This window comes from Xiphophorus maculatus, chromosome 7 (genome assembly GCF_002775205.1).
Source record: "Xiphophorus maculatus strain JP 163 A chromosome 7, X_maculatus-5.0-male, whole genome shotgun sequence".
Lineage (NCBI taxonomy): Eukaryota > Metazoa > Chordata > Actinopteri > Cyprinodontiformes > Poeciliidae > Xiphophorus > Xiphophorus maculatus.
The window spans coordinates 21,266,177-21,278,249 of record NC_036449.1 but is presented as its reverse complement, the minus strand read 5'-3'; the positions used below and the strand labels follow the sequence as shown (position 1 = coordinate 21,278,249).

Here is a 12,073-nt window from a genome sequence, read left to right as displayed (position 1 = left end):
TGGAGATAGGACGACATATAGGGCATTGATTGATTGCTGCAGTTTTTTCTGTCACAACACTCAGTATTAACAAGGCAGCACACGTAAATTCAAATCATTTAAATTAAAAGAAATTGAACACAAGAAGGGCAGCCCTTTATTCAGCTTTCTTTCGGAGCTAAGCAAGTCTTTGCAGTGGCCATATTTATGTTTATTCATACCACATTTAGAGCACAGAAAGTTGTTCTTATGCAATACAATTTGACAGTAAATAATGTCTACATGCAATACTAAATCATGATGAAAAATCAACAAAGTTCTCATCAAAAATGTTTGTGGCAAAAAGATTAGATTAGCTTGGCCAGACATATGCCAAAAAGTTGCTTAATAGTTGCTTCCTGGAAATATATTCAATCTAACTTTGCATGGTTAAAAAAGTAATTTATTAAAATATCTAACTTCTTTTCTCAGTAAACAAGTTCATAAAATGTTGCAATATGAAGGGGCTTATTAGAGCACAGGGTTGTTCACAGCCAAATTGTATCTGATGATGATTTTTTAAAATTATTTTTAAACCTGGATCAAACTCAGATTGTCTCTTCAAATTCCTTACACTTTTTACTCTCTGGTTGTCTGCTGACATAACTGTTGGATCAAAAAAAATTAGGCTCACTTTATTCAAGAGCACAGAGCTGCAAATTCCACCAGTGACCATGTTCACATGCACATCAGTTTCTTCATTGAAAACAATATTTAACATCATTAAATATTGACATTAAATATTTAATGATGTAAAATATGTTAAAAGATTTAAACTGATTTGGAGTTTAAATCAGTAATCAGTTGCTCCCACAATATGTCCACCAGTCATGTTTATGCACATACACGTTCTTTTTTTTTCCTATCAAAATGTGGGTCATTACTTGGGTTTCTTCATTACCCCACAAGTCAGATTCCTTTTTGAGTGCAAATGTCCAGTTTTGTACAAGATCGGTGACATGAGCAATTAAGAGCAACCTACTTTCTGAAAATGAGAGTATCTCTAAACTGAAGGCAGAAGTTCAACACTATGCAAAACTTTAATAGAAATATACAGAGTTGAAAAACTCAAACTTAAATGTCAATAAAGTAAACAGAGGGTGATATTTTTCTAAGTGTTTGCTTATTTTATTGATTAGCCCATGGCTTAAGGGTAATGAAAACCCCAAACTCAGTTTCTCATAAAATTACATTGCATCAGACAAATATAAAAATAGTTTTGCTTTGGACTTGAGAGAGCCCAATTAGTCAACAATAGAAGATGTCCTCAAATCATCACTGAATGTGAAAATGTCTGACTGGTCCTCAAACAATATGGATTTTATGGTTCACTGCTCGTCCTCTAGAAACTGAAGCCTTGATGCTCTGATTTTTTCTAGTTAGCCCAAGTAACATACTTTTCACATCTTTGATTCAACAGTGACTTATACACCAATACATTTTTGCATGGTAACTCTTGAGGCATTTACTCTTCCCATAGTCCATCCCTTGTGAATTTCCCGCAAACTTTTGAATGTCTTTTGTTTCACAATCCTCTCAAGTCTGTAGTTTTTCCTGTTGCTTGCGCACCTTTTCCCCCATTATTTTCCTTCCATTCAATTTTCCATTAATGTACTTGCATAACACACTGTGTGATAGTGTCTTTAGCAATGACCTTTTGTGGCTCACTCTGAATTTGGAGAGTGTCAACGACTGTTGGCTGGATAGCAGTTTTACCCGTAGGCTTTAACATGATTGAAGTACCGGAATAAATGTTTTCCTGTGATACTCTAATTCATTGAGATGTAACTATAAGATTTAAAACACGACCTTTGCAAAAATACCAAAATAGCACTCTTAAAATGTGCCTTCAGGTTGCTTTAATCCAAGGAGTTGGCTAATATAAACATCTGAGTGTTTATCAGCCTCACTTCAATTCTAAGACCTGAAGGAGAAAATTTCCACCCAGTCTTTTTCTAACGTGAATTATTAACATATCACTAACATGCTAATTATTATTTTTGCAGAATTCCTTAAGCAGTGTTTTCTCACTGTGGGAACTTATAGTGCTCATGTTCACACATACTGCATAGCTGAAATGTACACGATATACTAATTCTGATGCAACTTTATCATGCCTACATCCACAACCCTCCCACACACACAAAGGCAAAAACTTTGAAAAGCAGCTGGAATAGGTCAGGGGGTCAGGGTGATTTCTCAAAGGATGAAATTATTTTTCTATTTTAAATATAAAATGGTCAGCCGTAACATTTTGACTTCTCACAGGTAAAAAATATGATAATGTTAATTTATTAAAATCTTCCTAGGATTTGCATGGAGGATAGGCGCCACTAGGCCAAATGCATTTGGTGATAAATCATACATTCTATGTGCTCACAGCAAGTAAAAGAGTATTTCATCAGCTGCTGTCATGATAACATCTTCGCCCATCTTACTCAGCTTCAACAACAAACAAAACAAAAAAACAATGCATGGCTTTATTTCTTATTTTTAAACATTCATAGTTTGTTGAGCAGACTTGTCCTTAGTGAACTATGAAGAAAAGAGAATTTACTGACATCCTCTGCTAAAATGAACACTTAATTAAATTACTGGGAGAGGAAATTAATACACCTTTGAACTGGATGTGGTTTTGACCTAAACCTAAGAAAAAACACCGGGAAATTTGTATTCAGACGTTGTACCTTTTTAACTGAACAACATGGATAATCATTTTATAGTATGTTGGACTTACAGTACCTGAAATTCATGACTGGACTAAATGTCTATCCATTTCTTTCCATTCTGAAATGAACTAATCAGATTAGATAAGATTTTTCTCCTCTCCTCAGAATTTAAGCATTTCAGGTTTTTGTATCTGCAGACAAAAGAACAGCTTACACAGCAATCAATTCAAATGTGATTAAACTCGCTCAAAAATAACAAATATATTTTATATTGTCTTTAAAATCCAAGATGAATATTTAAGAAGGATAATACAAAAAGTCTGAGTTTACTAATCAAAGCTATACAGGAAAAAAAAAACTACAGCTGTCAAGCTGCAAGCTGATTAGTCAGCCGTTTTCAACAAAAAATAAAACATTTGACTCAAAATTACTATTGTGCTAATTCCATACCAGCCCATGCCTAGTCACAAATGTAGTCGCTGAAGGGTAGCATCATCTCAGATCACCACCAATGCAGACACTAATACTAATTAATTGCTCCTTTGAAACCTTTCAGTTTCAAAGGAACTGAATGGTTCAAATTCAGAGGATGTGGATATGCATGCAGATTTCTTGATCTAATATTTTTCTGCTATAAAAATGTTCTTATTTATATATATTTACAAAGAATTTGTAAAGTATTTAGGAACAACTTCTCTCCATGATTTATGTCTGCAAAATCAGGCATGGCAATGTAGATATAGAAACTCGGCTAACCCTGCTATTTTGCAAACAGTGTTGACAGTTGGTTAAAATATTACATGATAAATATGTCTAGGCTGCTAACAAGAGCAGTCCTGTATTTATACGGCATCATTCCTTTGCCATCTGCAAAACTCTGATGTATTTTCTCAAAAATAGATCAACAGCAGAGCCAAACTGAGATTACACAGTAGTCCATGGAGGCCAAAAGCAACTATAATTTCACATAAATGTTAGAATATTATTCAAGTTTGCTGCACCTTTTGAATGATAGGCAAACTGATTTCAATTGGTTTGAATCTATGTTGTAATGAAGGCATAGGGAAGAAAAAAACAATCACAGGTAAAAAAAAGCTATCTTGAGAAATTAGATGCAGGGTAGTGAACATCATTTAATTCATTTAATAGAATTGAGAATTATGCATCTCTGAAACTCAAACTACAAAAAAATACGTCTCATAAGAAAGACGTTACTGTCAAAAACATCATCTATATAAAACTTCAAGTGTAAATTTCTGCTTTGCTTTAAATGTTTACTGAGACTTGTGATTTCCACGCCACTAATGTCTGTGTTTTTCACATCTCGGAGTATTTCCATTCATCAAGTTTATTATTTTCAATCAGTATGAGAAAAATGTAACAGCCTTATTTCAATTAACTGCTGGACTTTGCCTGGGAAGGGGAGAGGTATTACTACATTATTCTCTGTATAGATAGTGAAAGTCAGTCACGTTCTCAGAGATCTTATTAAAGGGGCTTCAAGCAGCTGGAATAGTATGATGAGAAAAAGTTAATCTGTTCTGAAACTGTTACTTTATGTACATTGAAATTGTACGTATACAGTAAATTACCCACTTTATGTTAAACTGCAATGTAAAGTTAATAATCTTAGATAGCCAAAAAATTTGTAGATTACATCATATAAATGGCAAGTTTTATTGAGAAAAATATATTCTACACTAATATAATTTATAAATGTAACATTGCAAAGAATAATACTGTTGGCTAGGCAATTTTTGCAAATCAAATCATCCTTATTATTCCCAAATGATGAAAACTGAATCATCTTCTATAGCATCAGTTAGGAAATTTTAATCTTACACAAAAGAGCATTCTCAGAGAAAGTTTAGGAACTGGGTGCAAACATTTATATTTGACAAATTTGAAAGATTTCAGCCCTCCTAGTGGCTCATAAATGTGAGCTAGATATTTAACATTGCCCACCGTGTATAAGTAGACAGGATAGCTGTATAGGCATACAGTCACTGCTTTACTCTGTTCTCCACTCTCAAAACATGAAGTGGTACATATGGCTTTATGGCCATTAAATAACAAAGTACTGGACATTCTATCTACACTCATTGTAATGGACATTTAAAGCTGCAGGTGCTACTACAGGGGCTTTAAGCTTTTGTTCCATTAGAAGTCAATTTCATAAAAGATGCCATGGGGGAAGACCATCTCTTAAGGCTTCGGATAAGGTCCACTTTATAGTATTATATGATTTATGACCTCTTCAAACCTGCCACCTTAGCGCCTAAAGGTCATTCACAGTAAGAAGTTCACCTTTATCGAGTCAGTTATTGTGTACTCTCCTGAATTGATTTCTATTACTCATGCGACCTGACAAATTACATGCACCCCCAACCTGCCTCTTCTTCTACTGCTGGTGTAATTCCCTCATCAGCACACAGACACACAAACGCAACGAATGGCTGATGTGGTTGTGCTGCTGTTTTTAGTCTGGTGTTAAAGAGCCTTCAAAGGTCTTCAAATCCCAATGATGAAACAAGAATAACTGTCTAGCATGTGGTTTCATTTGGCAGCTAGCCTTAATTTGATTTCTCATCTCCCATGGAATGGTGACAATTAATTAAATGCTAATTCCTCAAAGTTCTGGACTTTTTTCCATAATAGACAGCGCTAAAAAAACAAACCTCAAAATACATGTTTTCAGTGTCTGCCATCAAGAGATAAATATGGTGCAATTATGCCATAATTGTAAATGTGAGTTTATTTATAAAGGGCATTTAAAACTAAGCAAGTTGGACCAATGGCAAGATATGCTCACTAAAACAATAAAATAAGATAAATAACTGAAAGTAAAGCAATCTAAAAATAATTTTAAAAAATAAAGAAAAAAAATCTTATTTAAAACAGAACAAACATGACTAAAAGGTAGTTCTATAAAAAGGGTGCACCCACTGCAAAAGTCAGCTATTTTTAATGTTTGGTTTATGGGACATCTGGTTAGTAGACCCGAGTGCTGTTGTTGTAGCATAGTGGTGTAAAAGTTCCTAATAAGCAAGGACAACCCATGTGGCATTATAAACATTCAACAAGATAATTAAATTCATCTAGTAATGGACATGAAGCCAATGGATGGAGGCCAGATCTGGTGTTATACGTTCATGGGTTCCTGTTCCTGTCATTAGTCAGGGTAGTGGCGTTCCACTGCATCAAAAGAAATAAACTGAGATATTCCTGGCATCAGATCAGGATGCCTCCAGGGCACCTAGCTTTGGAGGTCTTCCAGGTGCATCTCATTGGAAGGACCCCACAGGGTAGCCCTAGATATGACTGGATGGACTGTAACTCCCTTGGATTGGGAACCATTAGACTCTCTCTGGACATAAATTTTAATGTTAGAAGCTGAAAAGTTTAGAACCACTGGGATAAATGACTTGATAGGTCCATCACAGGATACATCTTAATGAATAAGGTTAACACAGTCCTGAAACCAGGAAACACATATTTATGCAAAGTTTAGTTTTGCTAGAGTACAACCTTTCACTACAGAATAAACAAGAAAACGTGATGAATGTGTGTGATAAAATGTTTTTCTTTATATTTGAAAAAAGATTGAATAGCGTCTCTCCTACACCCTCACTTTGACTCATCTGGTGTATTTTCTTTGCCAGCTTTCTTTCAGTGATTCATCTCTTAAAGTCAGTAAAATATTCTGTGAAATAAGTAAAAATAACCAACATCATCTAAACAATTTGACCAATGGCTTTTTGATGAGAACAGTTTCCCATCTAAAATTCTTAACTTTTAGTTCTTTTTTTATAAGCATTTAAATCTAAGTTACAAATTCAGATTTTGTATGCTTTCATCATTTCTTTTAAAATGTATATGGATGAATTACTCAAACTGAAAGCTATTGTGAATGTTTGATGTGTTTCTCCCATTGCGATAACACCATTCTGTTTTGGTGTAATGCTTTTAGTTTCTGTCTCACAAGACATTTACTGTACAAAAGAGACATGAATCATTCCTCATTACAACCAAAGTATATTTTGCCACACTTCCATAATACTTTGAAGTCCTCCAATAAGCTTTTCATCTTAGTTTGGGATTTGTAGCCTAAATTTCCACCTCGATTTGTAATAATTACTTTATTTAAATATGATAGCTTAAGACAAAGTGACTGGTTAAAAGAAGGAAAAAAGAAAGAAACAAATCAACAAAGAAAAGTAAAAAAAGAAAGAACAAGTAGTAAGAAAATAAAGAAAGCCTACATAGTACCTAAAAGTGTTTCATGCTTCACTTTGTCAATCAATTCTATGACTCAGCTAATAGCTCATTGGAATCTCCATGTTTGTGCAGAATGTGATCAATCTGATGCTTCTTAATCTTTAAAATATTTTTGTAGACAACCAATTAAATTTATGCACTATTTGGTAGACTCTTGGCTACAAGGCCATGAAATGCAAATATTTACTTTTAAGTAAGTTGTCTGTTATGTGGTTACTCAGCACAGGTTCAGTCTTTGTGTTGAGTTTTCTTTTATGCCTGCATTAGTCACAGGTCAGAGTTAAACATCATCTTTAAAAAAAAGTTGTGTAAGGGCTATTAAAGTGAGAAAGAAATCTGTTCATTCTCAAAGGAAAACTAAAAACGAGGTAGTTATTGCTTATTAGCCACATGCAACTATATAAAAAAGTCTTAGTCCTATGATGGAAGTTAAAAGTGGTTGTAAGACTCTTACCCTTCTATGTGAGGTAGAATGGATAAGAGTACAAATTCCATCCTCTCCTGCTTATCAGAGTTCAGGTCACAAAGGTAACAGTTCCAGACCAAAAACCAAGACATGCAATGCCACTCCAACTCATTCAGAGAAATCCCAAGGCATTCCAGGGAGAGTTCCAGGGATTTATAGCTGTTCCAGTAATTTCTAGAGCTGCCCTGTGGTCTCCTTCCAGTGGGATGTGCATGGAAGATTTCCAAACATAGGTGCCCAGGAGGCATCCTGATGTGATGCCAGAAACACCTCTTATTTTTCTTGATGTGGAGGAGTTAAAAATGTATTCTACTCCAAGGGTGACTTTGGCCACCTTACAGCAATAATATTACATATGTTTGCCTTAAAATTTTTGTAAGCCAGTTTGTTTTTCACCAAGGAGTGTAGCTCCAAGCCACCCATATGCTTAAAATTAACTTATCTTCTGTCTCCCTCTGCCTTAAAATTTATTTTAAGTTTTAATTACAAAACGGTTTGTGTGATGGTAATACCATCTATACTTACATTTTGAAAGTATGCTGCAGTGTTGTGCAAAGAATCACATTCAACAATTCTATTTGTGCTTGATGTAGTATGTAAATGCTTTAGGGAAAAGAAGAGAGAAATTACAGCTATTCCATTGGCAAATGGTTTCATATCAGTCTAAATGAGTTACACTGAATCAACTGCACTGATTGTTTGCTGCAATGAGGCCTCAGACAGGACTTTGTCCTTGGTTTGACTCTGCTTCTCATCATTGGTGTCCATTATTTTTGTTTCTAACATAACTACTTCAGTGTAATTAAAAATCTGCAGTGAATTTATGTACATTGCCACATAGAGTTCGACAACCTTCAATATTTAAAATGATCAAGCAAGAGGGTCCTTAAAGTACTATGGTAACATAGCTTCCTACAATTAAGTGTAGCGTGGAAATATTTTCGACACCTTTTAAAACCTCCTGAATAAAACCCAGTGTCACCACTTGCCTTCAGAGGTCAGCTGATTCTAATTGAATTCCAGGATAAACACAGCTTTTCTGTGAAGGCTTAAGAGATTTATAAGAACATGTTAGTGAAGAAACAGTCTCATAAAGACAAATTGATACACCTGTTTGGTGTTTCAAGTAGGGTTTTGAACCTCTCACACAGAACTGTTCAGTCCAAAACTATGGTATAACTACAGACTAGAGGTGCACCGATTGCAGTTTTCTTACCGATCTTTTAAAAAGCCTAACTTTCCGATTTTGACCAATACCATTTTTTTGTCTGAAATGTTGCTGAATTGGCAACAACAGGGTAACTGTTGTTAACTGAAAAAGTTAATATATGACCTGGTCAGCCGGTTTGTCATTCAAACCTCTCTCATGGGAGAAAAGAAAAGCACAGTGGTTGATCTTTAGACCTTTGCCGATAACGTCGGTGGATAAGATCGGCTTCACATGTAAAAATCATCCGATCACCGATCTTGCAAAATTAAGGAAATTGGCACCAATAAATTGACTGACCGATAAATCGGTGCACCCCTACTACAGAGCCACCAAATTATGACAGTCTAACTAAACATAAATTCCAAGAAAGAAGCACATTACTCAGACAAGCAGCTAAGAGGCTAACATTAGCACTGATGCTAACATTAGCATCATTAGCCATAAAAGAGTGGTAAGAAGAAAGCCATTTTTTAAAGGTCAATTCAAAGATTGCCAAGCAAATCTGGTAGAAGCAATTAAAACAAAAAGGAGTTTGTTCGGTCAGATGAAACAAAACGTGGACATGTTGTTCTTCATGCAAAGTACTATGTGAGATGATAAAATATGAATGCATATGACTTTGAACACAGCAACTTTGAACATGGTGGCAGCTTAATTATGGGTGATTTTTTTCTTTTATTTTCCGCAGAAAATAAAAGAAACACTGGGCAGAGTTTTTTTTTTTACCCCCGCCCCCAGGGGGGTCTTTTGTAGGCTCTAGTGTGCCTTATATGAAAGTAGGCTGACAGGAAAGGGGGAAGACATGCGGCAAATATTGTCGGGTCCGGGAGTCGAACCCGCGACGGCCGCATAGAGGACTCAAGACCTCCAAACATGGGTCGCGCTATCCCCTACGCCACCACGCCACGCCCAATGGGAAAGCGTTAAATACAAGGTAAATCTAGAGAAAGAGCTGCAAAAGTCTTGAAGCTGTGGCAGAAGTTGTTATACAGCCAAATCTGCATTGAAATAGTTCAAATACAGCTTTGAAAATGTATTAGAACAGTCCCATAAAGATTCAGACCTAAATACAATTAAAAATTTGCACTAGTGTTCAGAGATGCTCTCCATTAAATCAGATTGAGCTTTAGCCATTTTGCAAGAACAAATTTCTTAAATGTGAAAAGCTGGGAGTGACATACCACTAAAGATTTGCATGTCAAATTGACAGAATGGCTGCTAAGTGTTGACACAGGAGGGATGAACAGAAATTCATGCCACAGTTTTCAGAATTTGTCATCAACTTGGTCAACCAACTACATTTTCTGTCCACTTCTAAATTGTACTCTACTTTGAGCTGGTGTTCCACATAACACTGATATTTTTTGTTATAATGCAACAAGTTATGAAATGGTTTGGGGGTATTTTAACTTCTGCATGGAACTGAACACCCCTTGTCTATGCAGCCATAAAATAACATTTTATAGCTATTTTTTATTATTATTTGTACAACCTGTTCTATCACAGTAATTTTCTCACTACAAAGTACAGTAGCTCCCAGATGCAATTGTTTTACATTTACATTACATCAGACACATTTGAAAGAAACTAAAATTGAGTTTTTTGTTTTTCTTTAATTATTAAAAAAAATCTCCAACATCAAATTTCTGTTTTGGTGACTGGGTGGGGTGCACATCCACAATGCTAAGCACACAGATCCTCACAATTATGCAACAAAGCTTTCAAGCCCTTTGATTCCTCTGCTATCTCTATCGTACCATCCAATTCCGGCAGTAAATGAATCCTTCACTAACACTGCAGCACATACAATTCTTTCACATGCAAACCTCTACCTATTCTATCACATGCACTCTCCTACATGCCAAAGTTAATGCAGCGTGTGGAGCTGATCTCTTAGGGGTTGGTCCTGAAAAAAAAGTGAACCTTCTGTTTCTCAAAGAACCCAAACATTGCAGCTAAATGGATTCTCTCATGAATTCCAGAAAGTATTTGAAGGATGTGATGCTATAAAAGTCTCCATCAGATGGGAGTCTTATTATGAGCAGATATTGGATCCATACAGCAACACATTCATTACAACCTTTCCCTTCCAATCAAACCCTCAGAACAAGAAAGACCTTTTCCATCTTAATTAAATCTGAGGGAGTCAATCAGTGAACGCCATACCTTCAAAAGGTATGTTTATTTATTTGGTCTCTTGCATAATTAACGCCAGCCTTCAATTATGTTGTGTGCTACAATCAATACTTTTGATCTGAGAGGAAAAAATGGGAAAAAACTTAAATTAAATATATGTTGGCACAAATGTAAGGGTATGTGAACCAGAGGTCTTCGAAATTCGCCAAGATGATACTTTATTAAACTGCATGGGAGACAATACTTATGATTTATTAAGAAAATGTTAAGAAAATATTGTTGTGTGTAAATTTAGTGCATGAATGTGAGTAGAAAAATAGAAACACAGCATCTATATCACTTGAGCCAAATACACACCTATATTATCAAACCTGTCTATGTCCAGAAAGTACTTCTTAAATTCGCTTCCTTAATTAATCAAAATACGCACCAGCCTGTGTCCCATTGTGCGCAGAACTTGCCAGAAATTAACTTACCCGGCTTCCGAAGCAGAAATGAAATGGCCGAGGAAAACCATCCGGCGCGAAAAAGCACATTAGATTCCACATTAATGTTCATTCACAGCTTCCCGACGTTCACGCCGACACCCAGTTAGTGAGCCGACAGAGGAGCGCGCTCAGGCGAGAGCGAGCCTCTTGGCCACAGACAGCGGAGAGAGGTGCGTCAGTGGAGAGGAGGTGTGAAGACAATATATTAGCAACAGCAACAAAGTATAATAATAATAATAATAAGTATTATAACTTAATTTATAAATTAAAAAAATGGCACGTTTAATGTCAGGTACGAATATAAATATCGTACCTAATTTTGCTCTGTGTCTGTAGTGTATATTCTATGTAATGCATGGCCGGCCCAAGGCATAAATGCACTAAGTAGCTGCTTAAAAAGACCCCAATCCAACAGGTGGCCTCCAAGTGCACTAGCATTCTCACACCATCAGGTTTATCAGTTGATTATTTTTGTTTTATTTTCATATAACATAAATCAACCATAAATGTGCTAAACAAAATGTGTAGTCCTTGATGTTTATAATTCTAATGTTGACCACAGAAGTCAGGCTTTTCCTGAGTAAAGCCAAGATCTAACTTTTTAGAAGCCTTAAAATAAAAATAGCAAATCACAGTTCAGTACATTCACCATAAGTAAGAACAAGCTTTTTAAAACTATGTCAACATTGGGAAAAACTGCATGCCTTTCCCTTAAAATATTTGGATTATATATAAATTGTTGAAGTAAAATCTTCTGGAATCCAGAAACCAAAACTGAAATACAAATAAGTACTCAGCATCCTATCTT

At 35.5% G+C, this 12,073-nt stretch overlaps 1 protein-coding gene across 1 annotated transcript in view; it reads right to left on the bottom strand.

Moving 5' to 3' along the window:
• The window catches only part of htr1f (5-hydroxytryptamine receptor 1F), a 29,116-nt gene extending 17,748 nt beyond the window's left edge, over nucleotides 1-11,368 (bottom strand). The window contains exon 1 of the mRNA XM_005811871.3: nucleotides 11,254-11,368. The gene's annotated coding sequence lies outside the window, so the exon portion shown is untranslated. The remainder of the gene's footprint in view (nucleotides 1-11,253) is intronic.
• Nucleotides 11,369-12,073: the final 705 nt, after the last annotated feature.